The sequence below is a fragment of the Hydra viridissima genome, unplaced genomic scaffold (assembly GCF_058129835.1).
Source record: "Hydra viridissima isolate aposymbiotic clone 2 unplaced genomic scaffold, HvirCarnegie_v1 scaffold_6, whole genome shotgun sequence".
Taxonomy (NCBI): domain Eukaryota; kingdom Metazoa; phylum Cnidaria; class Hydrozoa; order Anthoathecata; family Hydridae; genus Hydra; species Hydra viridissima.
The window spans coordinates 5,922,523-5,936,589 of NW_028324305.1; positions in this window are offsets into that span (position 1 = coordinate 5,922,523).

Here is a 14,067-nt window from a genome sequence, read left to right on the forward strand (position 1 = left end):
TATTTGGATCGTGTCAACATGGAGCAGTGGTAAATAAGAAGGTTATACGTATAATTTTCATATTTGAAAATTGTTCATAATTGTCTAAACCATCATGTACATTTGGGTGTTTATGACGCTTTGTGGAATAAAAATCTAAGTTTATTGATGGAACAAAAAGATGGATTCTGATAATGCAAACGATTTTGAAAACGTTTATGATATATTAGAATTGGAGTTTAAAGAGCGAGAGAATTATAATGAAGATGTTGATTATAAAAAGGTCCTCAATTGGGCAACGCTATGTTGTTAAATATGTGAAATGTTTTACAGTGCGCAATCATAAATTAATTGTCATTTGGGCATAAAGCATTTTTGGAAATCGTTTTTCACTATGATCAAACTGCCTCTACAAAATGTTAATACTCTAACTGTCAAAACAACTTATTGTCTTTTTGAGGCAGAATTATATGTTTATATTATGATTAGCGAATTAGATTTTATTGCTTGCACTCCAATCTTCAATGGATCCAATGAATCTAGCTATCAAAGTGTTAAGTTGTGAAGATGCAAATTTGTCAACAGCAAATGCTGGAAATACTTTGATGCATCGAATATAGGCTGATTTTAAGAACATATTTAAATTTGTATAAAAAGGTAAAAAACTATAATGGATGAAATACACTGTGGATGTGTTAAATTTGCTACATTTTCTAAAAGAACTGACAAATGTTTCTTCAAAAAATGCTATTGATTTTGCAGGAAAGCTGGAATCTCAATACTTTGTCGTAGCGAATATGTAAATGATAACAAAGACGTTCAAGAAACAGCAGTTTCACTTAAAGATGAGCCTGTGTTTGCAGAAAAAAATATAAACACATACAGTTAACAAATCAAGATGAGTTTAAAATGGTGAAACAAAAATTCACTATATTTAAAAATACCGGTAAGCGAACAGAGAACTTACAATCATTGTATAATGTTCTTTTATGCATCAAACCACTGTCTTTCAATGTGGAACTTTTTGTCAATTTGCAATTAATATATGCACAAAAATTCGTCTCATTTTTCTTATAAATTTCTCAATTCTTTTGTTACTCTAAAATTTTTCTCTAATACAGTATAGCAAGTCAAAATTTTGTTTTTAAAAAAGTGCTTTAAATTTGTTGTATGGTAAAAAATAAAATGTAAAGATCATGGAAAGCGTCTAAGTTTTTTATTTTGTCGCTTTTTTTGTAGTATTTAAAAACCTAAAACTGGTTTACGATTATGAAATCTCTATTTTTGATAAATTCTACCTACTCCATCATAAAAGACTGTTGATAGATTTAATGATAACAAACCTTTCAGATAGATTTTACATCGTAGATTATGAAAATGCAAGCTTATCACAAAATTCAACTGAAATGGGCTTAATTAACAAAAAATTTAAACAATAGTCAAAAAAAGAAAGTTTAATAGAAAAAAATTACAAAAAAACAAATAAGGCCTATTGTTTATTAAAAACCAGAACAAAAGAAATAAACAAAAATGAAAATTTATACGAATCATCTGAGAAAAAATAATTTTTTCTCAAAATATGAAACGTTTTATTTAAAAATCAAATTTTTATGTACACTATTTTGAAAAACTAATCGATGCGCTAACTGTATTGGACACAATTTGTCAAAATCAATATTAATCATCGCTCTTTTATGGCATTCCGTGAAATTGGAAAAGGTCACTTTGCAATTAAACGTTTTAGCTCATGAATATCCCGCGACTTATGTTTTTTATAATTTTACAATATCATAGTGTCGTAAGTTAAAAAAAGATTACTTTTTGAAATGTGAAAAATGAATGAAAAAAGCAGCAGAAGAAAGTTCCAATAAATGATGGTTCACATATCAAAAATGTTTTCACATATCAAAACTGCCAGTAACGGAACTTGATAACGTCGTGAGTACAGTTCCATAAATGGTGCAGTCACTGGTGTTTCAAATGGAAAATGCATAGTTGTTGAAACCTTTACAAAACGTCCTAAGTAGTATTAATGCTGGAAACATAAAAAAAGAACACGTGAAAGTTGCAACTGCAAATTAACCCTTTAACGATGTAAGAATTTTCAAAAATAAAGAAGCCAAAAAAACATTTTTTTGAAGTGTTTAACTTAGGGAGATAGTTTTTTGCATATTATTTACAATGAAAACAAAATAACTAGAAATAATTAATATAGTTATAAAAAAGTATTAACGCTCGAATTTACTCGACTGTGCTCATTTCTACAGGTTAATCACGCTCGAGCTAATTCGAGTGTGAACGTTAATTCGAGTGTGAACGTTAAGGCGCTAAATTACAAAAGTATTTCATCAGCAATTTAGAAGTCTCTATTCTCCATGTTCAATCTAGTGCATTCATATACTTTGACAGACAGACTTCTCAGATAATAGCGGCAAGAAACGGCACGTCTTCAAATATTATACAAAGTACACTGAACGGATGGTAAACTTTAGTTGGGGATGCCCGTGGTACATCGGTGACAACCGTTTGAATCCTTCAGTAATATAAAAGATTGCAGATAAGTTTCGTTTTTTTGCCGCAATATGGCACACAGTTACTCGATGTGAGATTATTTGGAATAGTCAAGAAGGCGTGATAGAAAATCCCCTTTCAGTACAAAGTGGTGAAATCAAAAGTTACTGAGTTGAAAGTGAGAATCTATATTATTGGAAAAAACTATAAGCATGATGAAAAAATAAAAACTGAAGGATCTGAAAAAAAAAAAAAAAAAAAAAAAAACGTTAAAGGTATTTATAAAAAACATAAAATTTGCCGGTACAAAATTCTTTAGAACTTGGATCAATACGAAAATGAGGTTTCAACATCTATGCATTTACCATTTGAAACACCAGTGACTACACCATTTATGGAACTGTACTCACGACTTTATCAAGTTCCATTACTAGCAGTAAAAAAAAGAAAAAGTTTTTAGTTAAGTTAAAAATAAAAAGTTTTTAGTTCATTCGAATTGCATATTTCTAGACACAATTTATAACTAAACACCCTAATGAGTTAACCATGATGTGTAGTAGCTGGTTAATGAACCGACTTGCTGGGCTTTCCTATGGAGTGTAATTTTTTCAAAACCAGCGCGAAGCGTTCTTGAGAACTTAGAGCGATTTCTGCCACAAGTAAGGCAGAAGAAACAGTCTCTGTTATATTGAGAGATTAGTTCAAAGCTGCTCTTGTGTCGCTCGACATTATAACCTGTGATCGATCGCTGAGCACAATCTCATATTGTCGTTGATCCCAGAAGCTTTAGGGGTGGAAAGGATCTCTAAATGTAGCCATTTAAAGTTAAGAGGGGTGCAGTACTTTCATGGGTTCCTACCGTAAGCTATAACACTACCGGTATTCGGTCCAGTGACATCAGCCGAAGAAGACAAAGACCTCAATAGGGTCAGATTGCCAGGATTTGACTGATCATCACAGCTTTGCATCAGACGATCAGGAGAGACTTGCTAGGAGGAAGTCTTAAATAAGTCTTCATAGCCCAATAGTTCCCGTTAGCCTGAAGACAAATAATTTGTTTCTTCTACATTTTGATTTTCAGCTTATCCACTATTGAGGAACCGATTTAGCTCCATGCCTCTTGTTAGAGGAATACATGATAGGTCCAAGAATTCTTGAGCATAATTAATGAAAAACTTCACGTGAAAAAAACTATAGATTATTTATATAAGTTATATAGATAGTAATATCAATGTTGATAGGGTTAAAGCCGAAAACAATGGAAAATTTGAAATCGATAGAAAATCTAATGAACTTGTGTTTCGCAGCTACAACAGTGAGTCCATAATGTTAACGAAAAAAGGCGACAGAGAGCCTCGATATACAGGAAAAGCAAATATTTGTATTCTCTCAGAACTGGGCTTGACACATTCGGACGGATGACATTGAGAGAAAAAATAAGAACAATATACTGAGAGCAGGGGATCACAATATCCTTAATCTTAATAGGTATCAGTACTACAATTATATTACCTGGATCTTCCAAGTCACAGCCAATGTTGTTGGTTTCGTTGCAGAGAATCTATGGGTTGCTCTTATTACTGGCGCAGGACTCATGATCGCGGCAGTAAGTAAATTTAACCAGAACCGTAAAAGAGGTATGAGAGGAAAGAAAAAATAGGGTATATCAAGGAAATGGTTGTCATTGATCAACAATCTAACATAGACCCACTAGAAAACTTCAAGACTTACATTAAACCTGGTACTGAGGGTACAGATGTATCACTCCCAGGTTTATCTTGGAGGAGGCAAGCACTACCATCCCACGCCCAATTTTATCGAAAAATTTGTGTGCAAACCTGAGTACACCGTTTCCAAAGGTCATCTTGGAAGTAAACAGATATCAAATAGACGGATAAGGCAACTATATTTACTAACGGTATTTTAAGGTGTCCTATCATGCTCAGCGTCATAGAAAAGCATCTTGTACAGCAGGTGCCTCCGTTCAGAAAGGCATAAACGCCGCCTATCAATGATGGAGAATTTACTGTCTAGGAGCTTAAAGCTCTCGAAAAAAATATCGGGCCTATCTCTACAATGTTGATACGGTTGTGCAAAGAACGTCCAGCAGCGAGATAGACGGAAAACCCAAAACTCTCGAAGACATTTGGGGATACCTAAATATGAAAAATTCTTAGTGGCAGCCGATTATCTCAAAAGCATCACCTTTTTGTGATTGTCGTACACGCCGATTGCTTGCACAAAGCGCTTGCTCAACCACGCTCGTCGCTGGTTCTTGTTGCTGTGAGGCCTAGACCACTACCGAGGAAAGGATTCGACTTGTGTATCAGCCTTTTTCTGTCAGCTTCGTGATTGCACAATGAAGGAGACGAGAACTACAGCTCCTATTGCGAGTATTATATAGCCGGGGTCCGGCTTAAAGCTGCTGGTGAAGTGCTGCTTCTTCACCCTCTTAACGACAGCGTCCTGCCCCTTTTCTGGTTCTGGTTGCCCTCGTCTCTGCAGATTCTTTTCATCAATCTTTGACCCGGTGGCATGATGGCTCACAGTTCTTGAAGAAGTTCTTATCCTCGTTGATAACAAAGGCTGGTAGATCTTCTGGTGCCTTTCCTGCAGGCTCACCCCCAGTCAAAACCAAACCTAATTACTCCATCACTTAGTCGAACTCTTGATTGCTGAGGGTTAGAGCTGAAGACTCAGGTCTCTGATTAGGGGTAGCCTCAGTATTAGCTTGTAAGACTGGTCTGGGCTTTGGTGGTAGAGCTGGTTATAGTGGTAGTGGTGGCTTAGTCTTAGGCTTAGGTGATAGTGGGGTCTTGGATAATTTTTTTGCTTCGGATTTTTTCTCTATGTTTGTTGCAGCTGCCAGTCCCTCGATAGCCTACCTTAAATCCTTGAAACTTAACAGTCCATCTCGAAATAACCTCTCATAAATCTGCACTTGCTCTATGTCACACTGTCACGCTGTCGCGCTGTTGATATTCTAATATACTAGTAAATATATTCTCTTAATGCAAAAATATATAGCTCGCGGATCACCGTCACAGGCACTGACTCACAATATATCCTGTCACAAAACGTGCTAGATGCAGTAGAACCCAGTGTGTTAACCTAGGGATAGAGCAGAAGGTTCGCCAAGCCACAGTTCTCTGCCCCTAACCGCTGGACGTACCTTAGAAGGTCTAAAAAAGCCTGACGAGAACTCTATGCTGAACTAGGGCTAGTCCTATCTCAGCGAGGTTGATTAAGACCAGCCTAGTCTAGGCTAACGGAAGTTTTAGCCTAGCTAAAACTGGGGTTTTACATCTACTTCTTATTCTCAGTTTTTTTTAAACTCAAACTTTATGCTAACCGAAAAAGCCAATTAATTTAAAAACAATATACAAAAAGTTACAAAGTAGTTGATAAAAACTGCAAATAGTCAACTTAACATTATTGAACTTTTCTTCGTCAGACAAAAGCATACATGAAAAAAAAAAAAAATCTTTTTATTTATTTTTTTTAATCAACCAAAATCATCTACGACGTGGTTTGTCAAGAATTACTAAAGAGAACCCAATACAATCATATAAGCTGGTTCTAATAATAAAGATAGCGTCAAACTCGATATTCAGAAACCATAAACAAGAAAAACAAAGGTGTGCGCTGCTAGCAAAAAAAAAAAGAAAAAAACTAACATGGACCAAAATAAGACATTTGAAGGATAGCAGGTTACAAGTAGTTAGACTTCAAAATATTTAAAAAAATCAACAAAAATTACAAACTTGATAATGATGCAATTGCTTAATGATAAATGTTTCCGCATTTAAATAATTGAAAACGGCGTTTTCAAAAAATTAAGAGAGGAAGTGAGAAAGTGGAAGGATAATGTGTTTAGGGACTGGATCAACGGAAGGAATTTGTGTGAAACGGAGTTGATCAAGTTACAAATTATCTTTTATATCTATTAATACTTTAGCAGTAATTTTTTACAAATTAGTTTACTGTATAAACTATAGTATAGCCCAAGGCCAAAGCTATTACGAGCAAAAATTGTCACCTCCTGGCCGAGACCGTAAGGTAACATGTCTGTTTCATACTTCAGTTTCTATTACAAATTTTAATATAAGCAATTTTATTATTTATTTATTTTTTAAACTTCGTTTAAGAATAATGGTTGAAAAAAAATTCTCTTAAAATTAATTTACATGATGCACTAATGATCGGGTAAGTCACTCAAAAATTTAATTTGTCCAAATCAAGCAATGTGCTGATAGAGACAGCTAGCGTTTGACAAATAGAAAAATATTCTAAAGCAAACAAATGAGAAATAAAAAAGATGATGCAATCATTGCTAACTTCAAGGAAAATCTTTTATTCAAACAGGAGATGCTTTTCACTTTCGAAAATAGTATAAGTTTTAGAATAGTATAAAGCTGCCTGAAGAAAAACTAATCTTCACCTGGAAATGACTTTCTAAGTCAGTAACTCTGAGTAATAAACATCCTGAGCACTCCCTTAAGATATGCGGTTTCTGCACAAGCCGCCAGAGAAAAAAGTCGTTTTTTTTTTGCATTTTTGAAACAAGAAAATGTTTTTCTGTGGATGTATTGGAAGGTCATAGAACATAATCCTACGCACAATGCCTCAGATTAAGCAAGTTATCTGATTTTATCGTGGAAAATTACATATCTTAGAAAATTATCAATAAAAAAACATTTTTTTTCATGTTCTAAAAAAAATTTTTTTGGGGTACACGACGCATAGTTCGGGATATTTCGGCATTCATACGGTTTTTTTTTTTGAGTTTTTTTTTTTTGCTTAAGCATGGGATAATATAGTGTTTCGATAAAATGAAGTGTTATTAAATAATCTAAAAAAATGTTTCACAGCTAATAATTCTTTACTAAATTGTAATAACCTATGACAAATCAATTCGAAATATAGCTGATCCAATAGTTTAGATTCACACATACAAATTTTCTTCAAACTAAAGATAAACTGAAAATTTATAATAATTAGCAAATAGTTTGATCTCATCTTGATCTGGTGACCAAAATTAAATTTTATGATAGCTAAGAGTGCATTGGTCACTGGTATAAATTATCCATCAATCTTTTCGTAGTTTGAAATATTGAGTAAAATACCAACAATTATATTTAATTGATCAAAGTTAATGCAAGTAAACATGCTTTTCAAATACATGCAATCTGTTTTTGAAGCAAATATATGCGATCTTCTTTTGAAGCAAATGAAGGTGAGGAAACGGTGATGATCAAACGGTGAAAGAAAGAATTTGGAATGGGAAAATTAACCTTCATAAACTCAGAAGTCTAAACGATGCTAATCGTATGTCAACCCATGCAAAAAACACGAAAATCAATGAAGAGCTGAATAGTTAAACAATTCTTAAAAAAAAACTTTTGTATTTTTCTTTTTAGTTTATACCGTCAAATCTTAATAATAAACTGACATCGTTTTCAAAATGCGTAACGAAAAATCCAGTTTTAAATTTTTACAGATATTGGTTTGGAGTATGGAAAAAATAAAAAAAGAAAGAGGAAACTCAGGGTAAAATGATTTGTAGCTCGTCTACTTATAAAAAAGCCTTGATAAAAGGTAAGCATAAAGCTTATTGTCTTTTGTGGTGTTACTAAAATGAATAATGAACTGCTGATTGTAACAAGGTTATTTAAAAGTCTGTTTCATACCTTTATGTTGGATTGTTACATTTAACTGGTATTTTTACTTAACATGGGCCATTAATTGGTCAACAAAAACTCCTGACTGGATGAGATTGTTGTCTAACTCAACTGGGTAAACTGTAAAGTATACTTAACCGCAAAATTAACGCACCACTTATGCACTTTCATTTACTTTAATTGTCGTCAATTTTATCATATATCTTCACGAACATATTAAGAATAAAACACATGAACGCAATTATTTCGATGATAATCATAAAATTTACTTTGAGGATGTTGAAAAAACCAAAAATATGTTTCATATAGCAAAACAAAGTAAAATGGTTATTATTGTTATGCACACTAATACAGCTTAAATTAAAGCATTTTTGACTTATAAATAACAAGTGTTACCAGCTCTTTATGAAATCCCAGCCTGAAAGCGCCGTGGCATACTTTCAATTAGAGATGTAATCGTTTCTTGAGAGATATCTTGCCACACGCAGATAAGACTTTGTCGCAGCTCGTCCAGAAGGTTTGGTGGTAGATATTGGCTTCAAACACGACGTCCCATTATGTCCCAAAGATGCTCTATTGGGTTCATATCTGGACTGAAAGCTGGCCACTCCAAAACTTCATATATTAACATAATTTAAGTATTCAGTAACAATATGTGCCGTATGTGGTCTAGTATTATCCTGCATAAGAAGGAATCCATCTCCAAAGAACGTTGCAAAAGGTAGCACAAAAGGTTTTAAAATGTTTGCTATGTATCGTTGAAAAGTCAGACATTCACCATCAAAAATAAAAAAGCTCTGTACGAGCTGTTAAAGTAATTCTCCCCAATACCATCAATGAGCCGCCTCCATATAAAGTGGTTTCTCGAATGTTACAATCAAAATGTTTTTCATCTGGTCTTCTGTACACTCTTGGGCAGCGATCAGAGCTTACAAAGAAAAATCTTGACTCATCTGTAAATACGATCTGTCCGAATCATCTATTTCCCCATTCATATGCCTCCTTGCAAAAGCCAGTCTGTTTCTTCGGTGGTCTACAGACAATCTAGGACGAGTAGCCGCTGCCCGCGGTTGTACATTTAAAGCACGAAGTCTTTTTCTTATGGAGTTTTGACTAACAGCAGTTCCATGAATCTGAGCAAGTTGAATTTGGAGACTTCGTGCAGTAGTGAGTTGTTCTCTCAGGTGTTCGAAGCATTAAAAATTGGTCCTCCGTGGCATTGGTAGCTTGTGGTCTGTCTTGGCCAAGTTGTCTAGCGTGATCATTGGTCTCTACAAAACTTTGTTGAACCCTACTGACTTCACGGCTTAAATTTTGTCTAGAACGCTGCATTGCAAACAGATGTGTTGCTCAAACGACAGCAATTTTTTTCTACTTTTAAAACAATTTAAAAGCAATACATACTTTTCTTTTAGAAGTGAGGTTTAAAGAAAAGCATGCTACCTATGAAAAGCTGCGATAATTTCGAAATTAAATAAGGGAAACGGAATAAAACCTACAAAAGGTGTAACAATAAGGATTGTTGTCATCTTTGTAATTGATAAATCCGGGAAATATTATTTTTCAAAATAAGTCAGAATTTATAAGTGCAAAACAATTTTAGTACAAAAACAAATTTAGTTTAGCTATGTTTTCTCTTCAAAAACTAAAAGTTAACAAAAAATCACACTTAAAAAAAAAACAAGCAGTATTAGCTACTATTTCAAGATTATCCACCCAAAATGGGTGAATAGTTAAATTCATTTTACATATCTCATTATTTAGATATTAATTATAAAAAAAGTTTGGTACCCTTGTTTCTATATTGTTTGCCGAAAACTCGTAAGCAGTTGTACTGCGCCAAAAAAAATGTAGATTGGTGATGTATTCTCCAGAAAAAAAAAAAAAAAATGTACAAATTTTTTTTTAACTTGAAAAAACAGGCAGCCTTAGCATTTATTTCGAGATGAAAAAAAAAGATAAATAAATAAAATTAGTTAAGCTCATTTTACTCATCACGTCTTTTTAAAAAAATATTTGCTAATCTTATTTCTATATTGTTTGCCCAAATTTCAAAAACTCTCGATCTTACACTACCTCGGATGACTTTATTTTGCAGTTTACATCTATTTGACCAAATTCAATAAGATTGCGTGATGTGAGTATTGAATTAAGATTTTTAAATTTTGTTTCCTATTCATGGTTTTTATTGAATTTAACTGAATTTACTTAGACAAAGAAAGATATTATACATTTCTACTGCCAATAAAAATGTTCCTGTTCTTACATTAGTAAATGCACCTATTTTTCTTTATTCATAAAAATATTTTTGCCTTCTTTAAAAAGATTTTTAAAACATGCAACAAATGAAGTCGCATCCAGCACGCAAAAAAATATGTATTACTATAACACAATTGAAGTTTTATTATTCTCTTGTATGATGCCGATTTCATAGGCATGTATAAATATTTATAAATACTTATATTGCTATTGAAAATACGTCAGATCGGACATGGAAATAGAAATAGTAAACGCTTAAATTTATTCAAATACTTTATATCTCGACAGAGTTAATAGCGGAACGTTCACAGACTTGGTATGAAACAGGTAACTACATTTTTTAGCAGTTTGATTTCTCTGTTCTGCGTACAAAGAATGTAAAGATTATTGCTCAATATTGAATATTAATAAATTCTGCTGCTCAGGTTGCTAAGAATTTTTCTTGGATTACGCTAATTAACATTCCACTTAGTAGGCCCTTTTTCATATGATACTGGAATCTTTTAAACTTGTCGGATTCAAAAACTAACCTTGCAGATGTTTTTTATGCACCTTTTCAACTTTATTTAGCGCTATGCAAGACTCACAGTAGTACATTTGTATAGCTGACCATAAAAGTGCACCATCTATATTTAGTTAAACTCTGAGTTCAAATTTTTATCTGGATTTCATAAAATAGAAAAGAAATGAGACCAAAATAATTGTGATTTTTAATGCTATTTATTTTTCAATCAAGATTAAAAATTTTGGGCTCTGAATCTAATCAAATGAATGAGCTCTATATAAATTTACTTGATGGGAATCCTAAGATAAGCTATAATACAATTAATAGACTTTTGGGCTCAAAATTTCTACCACTTAAATCTATATATGAAGATTTAGAAAAAGTTAGTTTTAGTTATGAACACATTTCTATTTAATGTTTCCGTTTTAGATAAATAAATTGTAACCAGGGAACTTGATAATTTTCCCCGGCATTGACCAGGTTGTTTATCAATTATTTATATTTAAAAATTTAGTAATAAAACTTAGATTTTAAAGAGCAATTACTAATTAATGAGAAACGCTAATAGTTACAACTTCTGAAAGATGTTTTAAATCTGTAAAAAGCATATAAAGTAGCAACAGTACTATAAGTCAGTTAGTTAGCAACTAAGCAGCTTCATTTAAATGTATAAAAAGCATCCAACTTTTTTAAGTGCTGCTAACTACAGTGGTTTTCAAAAATATAAGGTCTCTTTTTTAGCGATTACTAAAATTATTTCCATGCTTTTTTTAAAAACTTTTACTTGTAATACTTTGTAAAATAAAAAGTATAACACTTTGATACCAAAATCAATCGAAAAAGTGAATCAGGTCAAAAAACTATAAAAGTGTCGAAAATGTGAGATCAATTGTTGGAATAATAAGAGAATCCTGAAATATCGCACTCACTTTATAAATTACAAACATATTTGAAAAAAAAAAACAACTTCCAACAAATCAAATTACAAGAGATATTTTAATTGGTAAATTCTTGGGTCATCAGAAGCAGAAAAATAGGCAAAAAATCAGTATTACCAAATATATAGAAGATCCTAAAATTAGCTACTGAAAACTGTCCGCTGAGTTTAGTAACAAGGCTGGTTTTGTCAGTGCTAGTTATAGCAAAGTTAGGTGCTTTAACCAGCACTAAAAAAAGTTCTGATAGTTATGTTGCTGCCAGAAAACTGCTTTTAAAGGTAACAGAAAAGATATTAGTGTAAGTATGAAAGAATTCATTGGTCAGTAGAAGATTGATCTGAGCTCATTTTTAGTTCTGAATCAAATTTTGTGGTGGTTAATCATAAATCAAGATTTATCGTTCAAAGATTAGCTTCAGAGAAATATAAGGAAGTGTTTTTTGTATCATGAGAAAAAGGTACCGACGGCTTGATAGGTATATGGGGATGGTTTCTCATAAGGGGAGAGAATTTTAAAATCTTTACACAAGGAAAATTAACCAGTATAATTACAAACAGACCTTGGAAAGTAAGCTTTTACCTACTGCTAAATCAGTTTTTGGAAGGCGCAAAAATTGGATTTTCCAACAGGATGGCGCAACAGCACATGCTGCCAACTCAGTAAAAGAGTGGCTTCAAAGGCTACATATTTCTCTTTTACCATAGCCAGCACAATCAACAGATCTTAACCCCATCGAAAACATTTGGTTATGGATGGACAAGAAATTATCTAGAGAGAGTGTGAAAAGCGTCGCGGAAATGAAACTTATACTAAAAAAATTCGGAACGAAATCCCAAAGGAATTATTTATGCGTCTACTTGAATATATGCCAAAATGTATTCGAGTCTGCGTAAAAGCACGTGGTGGTCATGCAAAATACCGAATTAAAGCGTGACCTTTTATTTTTTTTTGACAATTCGCGAGGTAAGAATTATTTTGGTCTATCTCCTATTTTAAAAGTTGGGAGAAAATGAGTTATTAATTTTAGTTAGTAATAATAACTTTTAAAATTTTAAAATACGCATTATTTTATAAATTTTTTTCTGAATAATTTGCTTAAACATAAATTATTTAAAGCATAAGTTATTGTTTTTTTAAAAATTTTAGCTAAAACTTTAAACAATTTTACTTTTAGAAAAAATCAAAAACTTTCTCCCAACGTTTAAACTTGGAGATAAAGCAAAATAATTCTAACCTCGCGAATTTTTATTATAGCTTTTTTTACCTGTCTCTCTTTTTTTAATGATTTTGATGGCAAAATTTTACAATATTTTAAATTTTTTTTTATTTTAGTTGTACAATTTATTCCAAACAAAAATTTTTAAAAAAATTCCTCCTTTTTTTTAATCACTTTTTAAAAGCATGAAGAAGTTTAAGTAATCGCTTAAAAATGATCTTATATTTTTGAAAACTGTATAACTTGTAAATAAGGGTTTTTCTTTTTATCAATTGGTCAATTTTTTTTTATTACTAGCTGTTTTCATGAACAAGTCTTTTCAAAAAAGACCAAAATTCGACGACGTTCTGAAGCTCGAGCAGGATTTTTTCATTTTCAACGGAAACCATGTTTTTTATAGAAAGACTGAGAAACCGTTTTTGCATAATGAGATGATTTCCGTAGGCATGATACTGCTGGATAAATGGAAGCAGCCGTGCGATTGGCACTTGCGTAAATAAACTGCTTGATTCACACCCAGGTCAAACGGAACAAGAAAAACAGGAGAAATTTTTTCAGCGAGCAGAAATTTCCAACTGCATCCTTTTTTTTCTTTTTAAAACTTGAAAACCTTTTTTTTTTTCAAATTTCAAAATCATTTTTTTTTTACAAATTTCAAAATCTTTTTCTTCAAATTTTAAACTCCTTTTTAATATATCATCGAAATAAATCATCAAAACTGAATAGCCACAATAAAATTTTCAGCAAATCAACCACGACATGGTCATAGTTGATTCAACTAACTTTCCAATTTATTAAACATTTTCTACTGTTTTGTGATATTAAATATTGATCTTGTGTCAAATAGGATTTAAAGAAGCGAAACTGACAGCAACCGAACTTGATTCTCAATTTAGTAGTTGAAATCAGCCATCAATGGACTTCTTCAAATGTACTATAGTTTTTTCCGTTATCATTTTGGCTTTTCTATCTTACCTT